Here is a 13259-nt window from a genome sequence, read left to right as displayed (position 1 = left end):
AGGGTGGATAAAGGGGAACCAGTGGATGTAGTGTATTTGGACTTCCAAAAGGCATTTGACAAGGTTCCACACAAAAGGTTACTGATCAAGATAAGAAATCACGGGATTGGGGGTAATATACTGGCATGGGTGGAAGATTGGCTATCTAACAGAAAACAAAGAGTTGGGATAAATGGTTCATTCTCGGGCTGGCAATCAGTAACTAGTGGTGTTCCGCAGGGGTCAGTGCTGGGACCCCAACTCTTTACAATCTATATTAACGATTTGGAGGAAGGGACCGAGTGCAACATATCCAAGTTTGCCGATGATACAAAGATGGGAGGGAAAGCAGTGAGTGAGGAGGACATAAAAAACCTGCAAAAGGACATAGACAGGCTAAGTGAGTGGGCAGAGAGTTGGCAGATGCAATATAATGTTGGAAAGTGTGAGGTTATGCACTTTGGCAGAAAAAATCAAAGAGCAAGTTATTATTTAAATGGAGAGAAACTGCAAAGTGCTACAGTACAAAGGGATCTGGGGGTCCTGGTGCATGAAACACAGAAGGCTAGTATGCAGGTGCAGCAGGTGATCAGGAAGGCCAATGGAATCTTGGCTTTTATTGCAAGGGGGATGGAGTATAAAAACAGGGAAGTCTTGCTGCAGTTATACAAGGAATTGGTGAGGCCACACCTGGAATACTGCGTGCAGTTTTGGTTTCCATATTTAAGAAAAGATATACTTGCTCTCGAGGTGGTTCAGAGAAGGTTCACTCGGTTGATTCCGGAGATGAGGGGGTTGACGTATGAGGAAAGGTTGAGTCGGTTGGGACTCTACTCATTGGAGTTCAGAAGAATGAGAGGCGATCTTATCGAAACATATAAGATTGTGAGGGGCCTTGATCGGGTGGATGCGGTGAGGATGTTTCCATTGATGGGTGAGACTAGAACTAGGGGGCATAATCTAAGAATAAGGGGCTGCCCTTTCAAAACTGAGATGAGGAGAAACTTCTTCACTCAGAGGGTAGTAAATCGATGGAATTTGCTACCCCAGAGAGCTGCGGAAGCTGCAACATTAAATAAATTTAAAATGGAGATAGACAGTTTCCTAGCAGATAAGGGAATTAGGGGTTACGGGGAGAAGACAGGGAAGTGGACATGAGTCTAGATTCGGATCAGCCATGATCCTATTGAATGGCGGAGCAGGCCCGAGGGGCCGTTCGGCCAACTCCTGCTCCTACTTCTTATGTTCTTATGTTTTCCCGCTTTCTGCGTGTTTCTTTTCAAATCTACATTTCCAGCAAAAAAAAAAGTTGCTTTTGAAACACAAATTGTTTTTAAAAATAGGTAATTAATTTGTACATCTTTTCTCTAACCTCTATAATTTTCCTACCTTTCACCGTTTTTGCAGACCTGGAAGCCTGGGCCTCTGTTGCTCAGCTACGCCCGAGCTAGGCACCGCCCCTCCCGCTGGGCCTGCCCCGCGATCGCCGCCATCTTGGTAAAGTCTGGCGGCGTGGGACTGGCCCGAGCGTAGCCATCGCCGCCATTTTGGTAAAGGCTGGCGGGGAGGGAGCCTAGCGGGAGGTGAGTTGCGGTCACTGCGGGGCTCGGGCTCAGCTGATCGGGCGCTCATCAGGGGTCGGCCCGCAACACATCGACCGGAGGAGCGGCGGCTCTCTCTCTCCTTCCCCCCCGCGGCTCGGGAGGGCGGGGCTCGGGAGGCCGGTGCTCGGGAGAGCAGGAAGGGGGGGAAGGGTTACCCCGGCAACCGGGACCGGTCCTCTCTCACAGCCCCAGCCGCAATCGGCGGTCTTGAAGCCGGGCCTCGGGAGGGCGTGGGGCAGGGCTCGGGAGGGCGTGGGGCGGGGCTCGGGCTGACCGGGGCGCTTCGCTCGGCTGGGCCATGTCAGTGCGTGGGGCGGCACGGAGCTCCGTGGAGCCATCGCCGGCAGAGGGGAGAGGGTCTACTGGCTCCCCCCCTCCCTTTCTCCCCCCCTCCCTTTCTCCCTTCCCCCCCTCCCTTTCTCCATCCCCCCCTCCCTTTCTCCCTTCCCCCTCCCTTTCTCCCTTCCCCCCTCCCTTTCTCCCTTCCCCCCTCCCTTTCTGCCTTCCCCCTCCCGACCTTTCTCCCTTCCCCCTCCCCATTTCTCCCTTCCCCCCTCCCCCCTCCTTCCCCCACCCTTTTCCCCCCTCCCCCTGCACCCACCCTTCCCCTCCCCCTCCCCTTTCCCCTCTCCCCCATCCCCTCCACCCCCCCTCCAACTCCACCCCCTCCACCTCCCCCACTTCCCGTCCCCTCCATCCCCCCTTCCCCCTCACCCTCCCCTCCCCCCTCTCCTCCCCCTCCCCACATTCCCCTCCCCCTCCCCCTTCCCCCCCATTCCCCTCTCCCCCACTCTCTCTCTTCCCCCGAGTCGCTCTCTCTCTTCCCCCCAGTCGCTCTCTCTCTTCCCCCCCAGTCGCTCTCTCTCTTCCCCCCAGTCGCTCTCTCTCTTCCCCCCAGTCGCTCTCTCTCTTCCCCCCAGTCGCTCTCTCTCTTCCCCCCAGTCTCTCACTCTCTTCCGCCCCAGTCGCTCTCTCTCTTCCCCCCAGTCGCTCTCTCTCTTCCTCCCAGTCGCTCTCTCTCTTCCCCCCAGTCGCTCTCTCTCTTCCCCCCAGTCGCTCTCTCTCTTCACCCCAGTCGCTCTCTCTCTTCCCCCCAGTCGCTCTCTCTTCCCCCCAGTCGCTCTCTCTCTTCCCCCCAGTCGCTCTCTCTCTTCCCCCCAGTCGCTCTCTCTCTTCCCCCCAGTCGCTCTCTCTCTTCCCCCCGGTCGCTCTCTCTCTTCCCCCCGGTCGCTCTCTCTCTTCACCCCGGTCGCTCTCTCTCTTCCCCCCGGTCGCTCTCTCTCTTCCCCCCCCAGTCGCTCTCTCTCTTCCTGCCAGTCGCTCTCTCTCTTCCCCCCAGTCGCTCTCTCTCTTCCCCCCAGTCGCTCTCTCTCTTCCCCCCAGTCGCTCTCTCTCTTCCCCCCAGTCGTTCTCTCTCTTCCCCCCAGCCGCTCTCTCTCTTCCCCCAGTCGCTCTCTCTCTTCCCCCCAGTCGCTCTCTCTCTTCCCCCCAGTCGCTCTCTTTCTTCCCCCCAGTCGCTCTCTCTCTTCCCCCCAGTCGCTCTCTCTCTTCCCCCCAGTCGCTCTCTCTCTTCCCCCCAGTCGATCTCTCTCTTCCCCCGGTCGCTCTCTCTCTTCCCTCCAGCCGCTCTCTCTCTTCCCCCAGTCGCTCTCTCTCTTCCCCCCAGTCGCTCTCTCTCTTCCCCCCTGTCGCTCTCTTTCTTCCCCCCAGTCGCTCTCCCTCTTCCCCCCAGTCGCTCTCTCTCTTCCCCCCAGTCGCTCTCTCTCTTCCCCCCAGTCGCTCTCTCTCTTCCCCCCAGTCGCTCTCTCTCTTCCCCCAGTCGCTCTCTCTTCCCCCCAGCCGCTCTCCCTCTTCCCCCCAGTCGCTCTCTCTCTTCCCCCCAGTCGCTCTCTCTCTTCCCTCCAGTCGCTCTCTCTCTTCCCCCAGTCGCTCTCTCTCTTCCCCCCCAGTCGCTCTCTCTCTTCCCCCCAGTCGCTCTCTCTCTTCCCCCCAGTCGCTCTCTCTCTTCCCTCCAGTCGCTCTCTCTCTTCCCCCCAGTCGCTCTCTCTCTTCCCCCCAGTCGCTCTCTCCCTCCCCCCCAGTCGCTCTCTCTCTTCCCCCCAGTCGCTCTCTCTCTTCCCCACAGTCGCTCTCTCTCTTCCCCCCAGTCGCTCGCGCTCTTCCCCCCAGTCGCTCGCACTCTTCCCCCAGTCGCTCGCTCGCTCTCTGACCCCAGTCGCTCGCTCTCTCTCTTCCCCCCAGTCGCTCTCTCTCTCTTCCCCCCAGTCGCACTCTCTCTCTCTTCCAACAACAACATGCCCTCAAAAAACCCTCGGCCCCGCCGGGCACCCCCAGCTAGTCTATATATATATAATTGCTCTTCTGTCTGTCTGTCTGTCTGTCTGTCTGACTGTCTGTCTGTCTGTCCTCTATACACTCAAAAGTTATAGAGCATACCTACACGTGTGTTACATCAAAAGAAAGCTTACGATTCCAGAACGGTCATAAGCATATTTACATTTCGGTGAGACAAATATTTTGCCGACGGTATCCAAAAAATGTTCAAACTTCCGCTCATTATCCGCTCATTAGCATTGAGTGACATGAAGGTTGACCAATCATACAGTCGAGCGACCCAACGGTTGACCAATCGCTGCGTCATGGGGGCGGGTTCATTGCGTGTGCGGGCGGGCCGCCCTAGAGTTGAGTGACGTGATGATTGACCAATCCTACTGTTCAGTGACCTGACGGTTGACCAATCGGTGCATGTGTGGGCGGGCCTAATCATTCTGAACTGCGGTGAGTGTCAGCCATCTTGAATCCAAACTCTTCATTTCTTTTTTCCATCGGGGTTTTATCTTTTAAAAAAAAAATACAAATATTTTGGCCATTTCCTCCACACTTGCATTGGAAATCAACTTTTTTTATTTTTTTAAAACCCAGTGAGCGCTTTCCGCCAAAGACGTCGTGGTTTTCATTCGGAGGCAGACGGGGGAGGGGGGGAGAACGTTTAATGGATTTTTCCCCGCTTTAATTACCGACTTTAAAAAATTTTACTTCAGTTTTTTCCTAAAAATATAAATAAACTCTCTGTTCATAGCTCCTTATTTCTCTCGGGGTTTTATCTTTTCTTTAAAAAACATTTCGGCTCCTTCTCCTCACGTCGCCTAGCAACAGTAACCAGGGAAGCCTCAGTCCAACGTGACAAAGAACGACTACAACTACCAGCATGCTGTGTGCATGCTGCACATGCGCATTCAGGGTGTAACTGGGCGTGCTTCGACTCACTCGCTCCCTCACTCCAGTCCCGGGCGGCGTCTCAAGCCCAAGACACAGAGCGCGGTAGCGTAGGCCCAGCCGCAATTGGCGGTCTTCAAGCCGGCTCAGGAGGGCGGGGTTTGGGTCTCGGGAGGGCGGGGGGCGGGGCTCGGGAGGGCGGTAAGGGGGGGAAGGGTTACCCCGGCAACCGGGCCCGGCCCTCACAGCCTCAAGCTGGCTGACGCCCGTTCCCAGGGCTTGGCTCCAGCCGCAGTCAGCAGTCTTGAAGCGGGCCGGGGCTCGGGAGGGCATGAAGGGGGGGAAGGGTTACCCCGGAAACCGGGCCCGGCCCTCACAGCCTCAAGCCGGCTCACGCCCGTTCCCGGGGCTTGGCTCCATTTCCGGCCACGGGCCACTCACCCTCTCTCTCTCCTTCCCTCTGTCTCTCTCTCCTCCCCCTCCCCTCTTCCCCCCTCCCTCTCCCCCTCCCCCTCTCCCTCCCCCCTCCCTCTCCCCCCGCGCTCCCCCCTCTAGCCCCCTCCCTCCCCCCTCTCCCCCCCACTCCCCCATCTCTCTCCCCCCTGCCTCCCCCTCTCTCTCTCCACCTCTCTCTGCCCCCTCCCTCCCACTCTCTCTCCCCCTCTCTCTCTGCCCCCCCCTCTCTCTGCCCCCTCCCTCCCCCACCCTCTCTGCCCCCTCCCTCCCCCTCTCCCCCTCCCTCCCCCTCTCTCTCTCCCCCCTCTCTCTCTCCCCCCTCCCTCCCCCTCTCTCTCTCTCTCCCCCCAGTCTCTCTCTCTCCCTCCCCCCTCTCTCTCCCCATCTCTCTCTCTCCCTCCAGTCTCTCTCTCTCTCTATCTCCCCCCCTGTCTCTCTCTCTCTCCCCCCAAGTCTCTCTCTCTCTCTTTCTCCCCCCAGTCTCTCTCTCTTTCTCCCCCCAGTCTCTCTCTCTCTCTCCCCACAGTCTCTCTCTCTCTTACCCCCAGTCTCTCGCTCTCTCTCTTCCCCCAGTCTCTCGCTCTCTCACTTCCCCCCACTCTCTCGGCTCTCACTCTTCCCCCCAGTCTCTCGCTCTCTCTCTTCCCCCCAGACTCTCACTCTCTCTTCCCCCAGTCTCTCGTGCTCTCTCTCTTCCCCCAAGTCGCTCTCTCTCTTCCCCCCAGTCGCTCTCTCTCTTCCCCCCGTCACTCTCTCCCTTCCCCCCAGTCGCGCTCTCTCTTCCCCCCAGTCGCTCTCTCTCTTCGCCAACAACAACATGCCCACAAAAAACCCTCGGCACCGCCGGGCACTTCAGCTAGTATATATAAAAGAGTATGTCTCTCTGTCTGTCTGTCTGTCTGTCTCTCTGTCTGTCTGTCCGGCTATGCAATCGAAAGTTATAGAGCGTACCTACACATATGTTATATCAAAAGAAAGCTCATCATTAGGGGACTCTTGTAGGCATATCTACTTTTTGGTCGGACAAAAATTGTGCCGACGGTATCCAAAAAACCTTCGAAATTCTGCTCATTATCGAGTGACGCGAAGGTTGACCAATCATAGAGTCGAGTGACCCGACGGTCGCCCAATCGCTGCATCATGGGGGCGGGTTCATTGCGCGTGCGGGCGGGTCATCCTAGAGTCGAGTGACAGGACAATTGACCAATCCTACACTTCAGTGACCTGACGGTTGACGTGTGTGGGCGGGCCTTATCATTCTGAACTGAGGTGAGTGTCAGCCATCTTGATTCGTAAGTTTATTTTTTTTCCCCACTTTCTGAGTGTTTCTTTTCAAATCTACATTTCCAGCAAAAAAAAAGTTGCTTTTAAAACACAAATTGTTTTTTAAAAAAGTTAATTAATTTGTAAATCTTTTCTCTAACCTCTATAATTTTCCTACCTATCACCGTTTTTGCAGGCCTGGAAGCCTGGGCCTCTGTTGCCCAGCCATGCCCGAGCTAGGCACCGCCCCTCCCGCTGGGCCCGCCCCGCGATCGCCGCCATCTTGGTAAAGGCTGGCGGCGTGGGACGGGGCCGAGCGTAGCCATCGCCGCCATTTTGGTAATGGCTGGCGGGGTGGGAGGGAGCCTAGTGGGAGGTGAGTTGCAGTCACCGCGGGGCTCGGGCTCAGCTGATCGGGCGCTCATCAGGGGTCGGCCCGCAACACATCGACCGGAGGAGCGGCGGCTCTCTCTCTCCTTCCACCCCGCGGCTCGGGCGGGGGGCCGGCGGGAATGCGGGGGGCGGGGCTCGGGCTGACCGGGGCGCTGCGCTCGGCTGGGCCATGTCAGTGCGTGGGGCGGCACGGAGCTCTGCGGAGCCATCGCCGGCAGAGGGGAAAGGGTCTGCTGGCTCCCCCCTCCCTTTCTCCCCCCCTCCCTTTCTCCCCCTCCTTCCCCATCCCCCCTCCTTCCCCCACCCTTCCTCCCCACACCCTTCCCACCCCCCCTTTCCCCCCTCCCACACACCCCCTCCCCCCCACCCCCCCCTTCCCCTCCCCCCTCCCGCACCCCTTTCCCCCACCCCCCCTTCCCCAACCCCCTCCCCCCTTCCCCTCCTTCCCCTCCCCCCTTCCCTTCCCCTCCCCCTTCCCCACCCCCTCCCCCTTCCCCTCCCCCTCCCCCTTCCCCTGCCCCGTCCCCTTCCTCTCCCCCTTCTCCCCCGCCTCCCCCCTTCCCCCCTCCCCATCCCCTTCCACCACCTCCCCCCTCCCCCTTCCCCCCCTTCCCCCCGTCGCTCTCTCTCTTCCCCCCAGTCTTTCTCTCTTCCCCCCAGTCGCTCTCTCTTCCCCCCAGTCGCTCACTCTTCCCCCCAGTCGCTCTCTCTCTTCCCCCCAGTCGCTCTCTCTCTTCCACCCAGTCGCTCTCTCTCTTCCCCCCAGTCGCTCTCTCTCTTCCCCCCAGTCGCTCTCTCTCTCTTCCAACACCAACATGCCCTCAAGAAAGCCTCAGCACCGCCGGGCACTGCAGCTAGTATATATAAAACAGTATGGCCTAGAAATTCAGTTGGCTGCGCCAGCCGTTAGTGCCTTAGGAGGAGTAGATCTCGAGTGCTAGGCGCTTAGCGCCCGGGCGCAGCGCGATCTGCGCCTCGCCCCAACTTCAGTAGACATTTAGCGCCGGCGCAAAGTCTTTGCACGCGCTCAGCTGCGCGCGCAGATCATGACGTCATTTCCTCGTGCAACGCCCTTTGTGCGCCCCAAACCGGAACTTCAGTCGCGCCGCCCCATTGTGCGCCTGGCGGCCCTAACGACTGTGAAGTGGAACGGTACATAGCCGATGCGGGCCGCGGGGAGCGCAAATTAAAGGGCACTTCCCCTGCACTATAAAGGGCAGCCATTTTGCAGCACTCACTCTTGTGAGACGGATTTTTGGAGAGAGACCAAGGTAGAGAGCTTACTGCTTTGGCCCAACACTAGGACAGGTATTTCTGGCTTCAGGCCACAGCTTTGCAATTCTCTTTGCCTTCATTGATATCTCATTGTTTGCCAGCATATTATGGGGGCTGTCAACGCTGGCTTTCAGCATTACGTCCAAAGGGCTCACAGACGCCGTGAGAGAGTGGCAGCCCTGGCTAGACGCAGAGGGGGCAACAGGCGTCGGCAAGGGAGGCCTTACCCACTCAGGGTATACCGCCAGCAGTTCTCCTATGTCAACATGTCTGACGAGCAGTGTGTTAGGAGGCTGCGATTCAGAAGGGAGGTGGTCACAGAGATCTGCCAGCTGCTTCAGAGAGATCTGCAGCCACAGCTGAGGTGCAGGACGTCTCTGTCGGTGGCAGTGAAGGTGACGGTGGCTCTGAACTTCTATGCCACCGGCTCCTTCCAATCCGCTGCTGGGGACATTGCTAACGTCTCCCAGTTCGCCGTGCATTGCTGCATCCGCCAGGTGACCAATGCCCTTTTCAGAAGGAGACGTCAATTCATCTCCTTCCCCATGACCCTGGAGAAGCAGCAGCAGCGTGCAATGGGATTTGCAAGAATAGCGGCCTTCCCCATGGTGCAGGGCGCCATTGACTGCACGCATGTGGCTTTGCGGGCACCTCTGGAGAATGCCGAGGATTACCGCAACTGGAAGGGCTACCATTCCCTCAACGTACAGCTGGTGTGTGACCACAGGCAGCGCATCCTAGCTGTCAATGCCTGCTTTCCAGGCAGCAGCCACGATGCCTTTATCCTGCGACAGACAACTGTGGCTGACATGTTCCGGCACAGCCTCACCCAAGAGGATGGCTTATCGGGGACAAAGGCTATCCTTTGTGTACCTGGCTCATGACCCCGCTCCGTGCGCCCAGGACCCCTGCTGAAGAGGCATACAACGAGAGCCATCAAGCGACCAGGAACATCATCAAACAAACAATTGGCGTCCTGAAGCAACGGTTCCGCTGCCTGGATCCTTCCGGCGGAGCCCTGCAGTATTCGCCGGAGCGAGTCTCCCATTTCGTGGTCGTTTGCTGCATGCTGCACAACCTGGCTATCCGCAGGACTCAGGCACTGCCACCTCAGGTTGGAGCACCACCTCAGGAGGAGGAGCAGGAGGAGGAGGAGGACCAGCACAGGAGGGAGGCACAAGGTGCAAGGGCCACCCGTCGGCGGCTTATTGAACGTAGGTCCTAGGCCCCCTGTCAGGGAATGGCTTGTGCCAATGAAAGAACATGAATGCAGCCGCTCCGCAAGCCCTCAGCCGGTTAAGGCAACAAAAACTTCAAAGTTCAAACATGGACAATCTGAATAAAGAAAATTGTTTATTCCACAAACTCAGTGCCCTTCCCGCATGAAAAACAAAAACAGAAGAAACCCCCAAAAAACAGTCAGACACACTACTCGCTCCCACAACCTGGAGAGGATTAACAAAACAGTGCAACCAAAATGGCCGTCATCCTCGGCCTTCGTCAAAAACAAACATCACATCCGCGGCCTTCAAAAAACAAACATCAAATTCTCGGCCTCAAAAAACAAACACAACTTCCCACACATTCTACTTTTTGGCCCGCGAGGGCGATGCCTTGGGCATCTTTGTGTGGCCCCTGGCCGTCCTGCTGCTCCTCCTCAAAGTGAGCCCAGTGGCTGCAGCAAGGCTGGGGGAAGGCTCCTGAGGGGCACATGGCGTGACGGCAGATGCCCTTGGGGGTCGGCCTAGACGAGCTCTGGCCCTCGAGGGGCCGACTGGTGACTGCTGCAGCTGTGGCTGGGCAGCATCAGTCTGTCCAGCAGCTCGTGGCAGCTCCACTGGGGGAGTGGCAGTGGCGGCTGCAGGAATGGGGCAAGCTGGCTGATGGCAGGTGCTCGCTGGTCACCTGAGACACTGGCACTCGCCCGGGCCAGCACTGCAGCATGCGCAGCAATCTGCTGAAGGACAGACCGCTGTGCTGCTGCAGCGCGGCGGGTGCCCTGGCGATGCCTGGCTGACGCAGCGAGTGTGGCAGCAGTTAGTGCCCGTGTTGCCCTGGTCTGTGACCGCATCAGACCAGCCAGTGACTGGACGGCACCACTGATCATTTGGCTACTAGCTGCCTGAGCTGCCCCGACTTCCTGCAGACTCCTGGCCTGAGCTGCACCAACTTCCTCCAGACTCCTGGCCTGAGCTGCACCAAATTGCTGCAGACTCCTGGCCTGAGCTGCACCGACTTCCTCCAGACATCTGGCCTGTGATGCCCCGAATTCCTTGACACTCTTAGCCAATGACTCTATGGCGTCAGGCATCCGTGCCACTACCCCCATGAGCTCCGTGTGCCTGCGCTCCGAGTCGACGGCCATTTCCTCGAGGAGGCGCACCTTCTCTGCGCTGACCGTCGCCGGACTGGAGGCCGCACTCACCCTCTGGGGAGAAGGCCGCCGAGCTTCCTCACCCCTCCCGCGTTGCTGCAGGCCGCTGGGCCCAGGAACTGGACTCCCCTGTGACCCTTCCCCCAGGCTCCCCTCCAGGGAAGACGTGTCCCCTACATCGCCATGGGTTGGCGCGGCTGAGGGTGCCACTGATGGACCGCCTTCCTCTTCCTCCTCCTCCTCCTCCTCTTACGAGGGTCTGACACTGGCAGCTTCAGGGACCTCCTCCTCACCTGGCGCCTCACCATCTGAAAGCAGGAAGGGACAAGAGTAGCTTTAGAGTGAGGACAGGGCGTCAGCGAGGGAGGCATGAGTGGTGCCATTCACCGCATTGGTCGGACAGTGGCAAAGGATGTTGATCTGATGCGCAAGTGGAACGAGAGAGGTCCAAAAGGTCATGTCCTTACCATTGGTGCCCAGAACAAGGTCAGCATCTCCAGTGGCAATGGGGCCAATGACACGGACTCCCATGATGCGCTCCACGCGCTGGTCTAGGTCGGTGAGCTCCTGGTGCTGAGGCCCGCCTCCCCCAGTCGCAAGCTGGCTACGCTTGTTGTTAGCCAGCTTGGCCTGCAAGAGAAAGAATGGCCTCTAAGTACGGTGTGTAGCCCTGATCTTGTCTGCACAGCCTCCCATGGTGGAATAGCTTGGACAGTGTGTAAAGTGCAGAATGTGCAATTGATGGTCATGCCAGTCCCATAGCTGCTGGATGAGGGCTGGCCATTAGGGCTTTCAGGTCCCTTTGCCCATAATGTGAGGTGCACATGCAAGGATGAGGAGGACACTGGAAAGGGTACTCACCCTGACAATCCTAGTGAGGTCATTAAACTTCTTCCTGCATTGTACAGGAGTCCTGCCAACCACACTGTTGGATGTTACCCTGTTGGAGACATCCCTCCAGGCTTTGCAGAAGACGCTGGTCATCGGCTTCTTGCCACTGTCTGGAAACAAAATATGGCGTCTTCGCTCCACAGCGCGAACCAGCAGCCTCAGGTCAGCTTCAGTAAAGCGCTGCGCTCTTTCCCGGGCCTTCTGCATCGTCCTGGTCACTAAACAGGTGCAGCAGCAGTGCTCAGGCCTAGCTGGAGGGCTGCAGTGTCCAGGGCGTGGCAGCCAAACAACTCGACCCTTCCCCCTTTAAGAGATGGCCGGCGCCAGTGTGTCTGCCGTCAATCAAGAAATGACCGCACCTGCGCTGCGCCCGGCCTCGGCGGTATCACTCAGCACCGCTGGCTTAGCGCCTAAAGATAGTCGTGCATCGCCAGTTTTAGCGCTGCAGCAACCTCTTAGGGCGATGCTACTGAATATCGGCGAAGTGGCCTCGACTTTGCGGCGGGCGCAAACTTTAGCGGCCGCCCGACTTTACCGCCCCAAAAGTGGCTATACTGAATTTCTAGCCCTATATCTCTCTGTCTCTCTGTCTGTCTGTCTCTCTGTTTCACTGTCTTTCTGTCTCTCTGTCTGTCTGTCTGTCCGGCTATACAATCAAAAGTTATACATAGATACATAGAGATAGGAACAGGAGTAGGCCATTCGGCCCTTCGAGCCTGCTCCGCCATTCAATGAGATCATGGCTGATCTTCGTCTGAGATCATAGCTGATCTTACTGTTCAGTACCCCGTCCCCGCCTTTTCTCCGTAACCCTTAATCCCCTTAGCCTTCAGAAATATATCCAATTCTCTCTTGAAAATATTTATTGAATTAGCCTTCACAGCCCTCTGTGGCAGGGAATTCCATAGGCTCACCACTCTTTGAGTGAAGAAATTCTTCCTCATCTCTGTTTTAAATGATTTGCCCGCTATTTTTAGACTGTGGCCCCTGGTTCTGTGCTCCCCGGCCATTGGAAACATTCTCTCTGAATTCAGCCTGTCCAGGCCTGCCATAATTTTATATGTTTCGATGAGATCCCCTCTCAATCTTCTAAACTCCAGTGAGTACAAGCCCAAACTATTTAATCTCTCTTCGTAGGTCATTCCCGCCATTCCAGGTATCAGCCTGGTGAATCGCCGTTGCACTCTTTCCATGGCAAGAACATCCTTCCGCAGATGGGGCGACCAAAACTGTACACAATACTCCAGATGCGGTCTCACCAGCACCTTGTACAGCTGTAGTAAGGTATCCCTATTCCTATACTCGAACCCCCTTGATATGAAGGCCAACATACCATTTGCCTTCTTAATCGCCTGTTGCACCTGCATGCTCTCCTTCAGTGACTGGTGCACAAGAACACCCAGGTCCCTCTGCACTTCCCCATCTCCCAATCTATTGCCATTTAGATAATAATCTACCCTCCTGTTTTTACCCCCAAAGTGGATAACCTCGCATTTATCCACATTATAGTGCATCTGCCACGTATCCGCCCATTCCCCCAACCTGTCCAAATCACACTGTAGCCTCCTGACATCCTCATCAGAGCCCACCCCTCCTCCTAGTTTAGTGTCGTCAGCGAATTTGGAAATATTGCATCCAATTCCCTGATCCAGATCATTTATATATATTGTGAACAGCTGGGGTCCCAGGACAGATCCTTGCGGCACCCCGCTGGTCACTGCCTGCCACTCCGAAAACACGAGCTGTTTATTCCAACTCTCTGTTTTCTATCCGCCAGCCAGTTCTCTATCCACGTTAATACTTTGCCC

The sequence above is a fragment of the Somniosus microcephalus genome, chromosome 5 (genome assembly GCF_052327205.1).
Source record: "Somniosus microcephalus isolate GS21.2 chromosome 5, FLI_Smic_1.0, whole genome shotgun sequence".
NCBI lineage: Eukaryota > Metazoa > Chordata > Chondrichthyes > Squaliformes > Somniosidae > Somniosus > Somniosus microcephalus.
The sequence above is the reverse complement of the archived record's forward strand: the minus strand, read 5'-3'. Positions refer to the sequence as shown.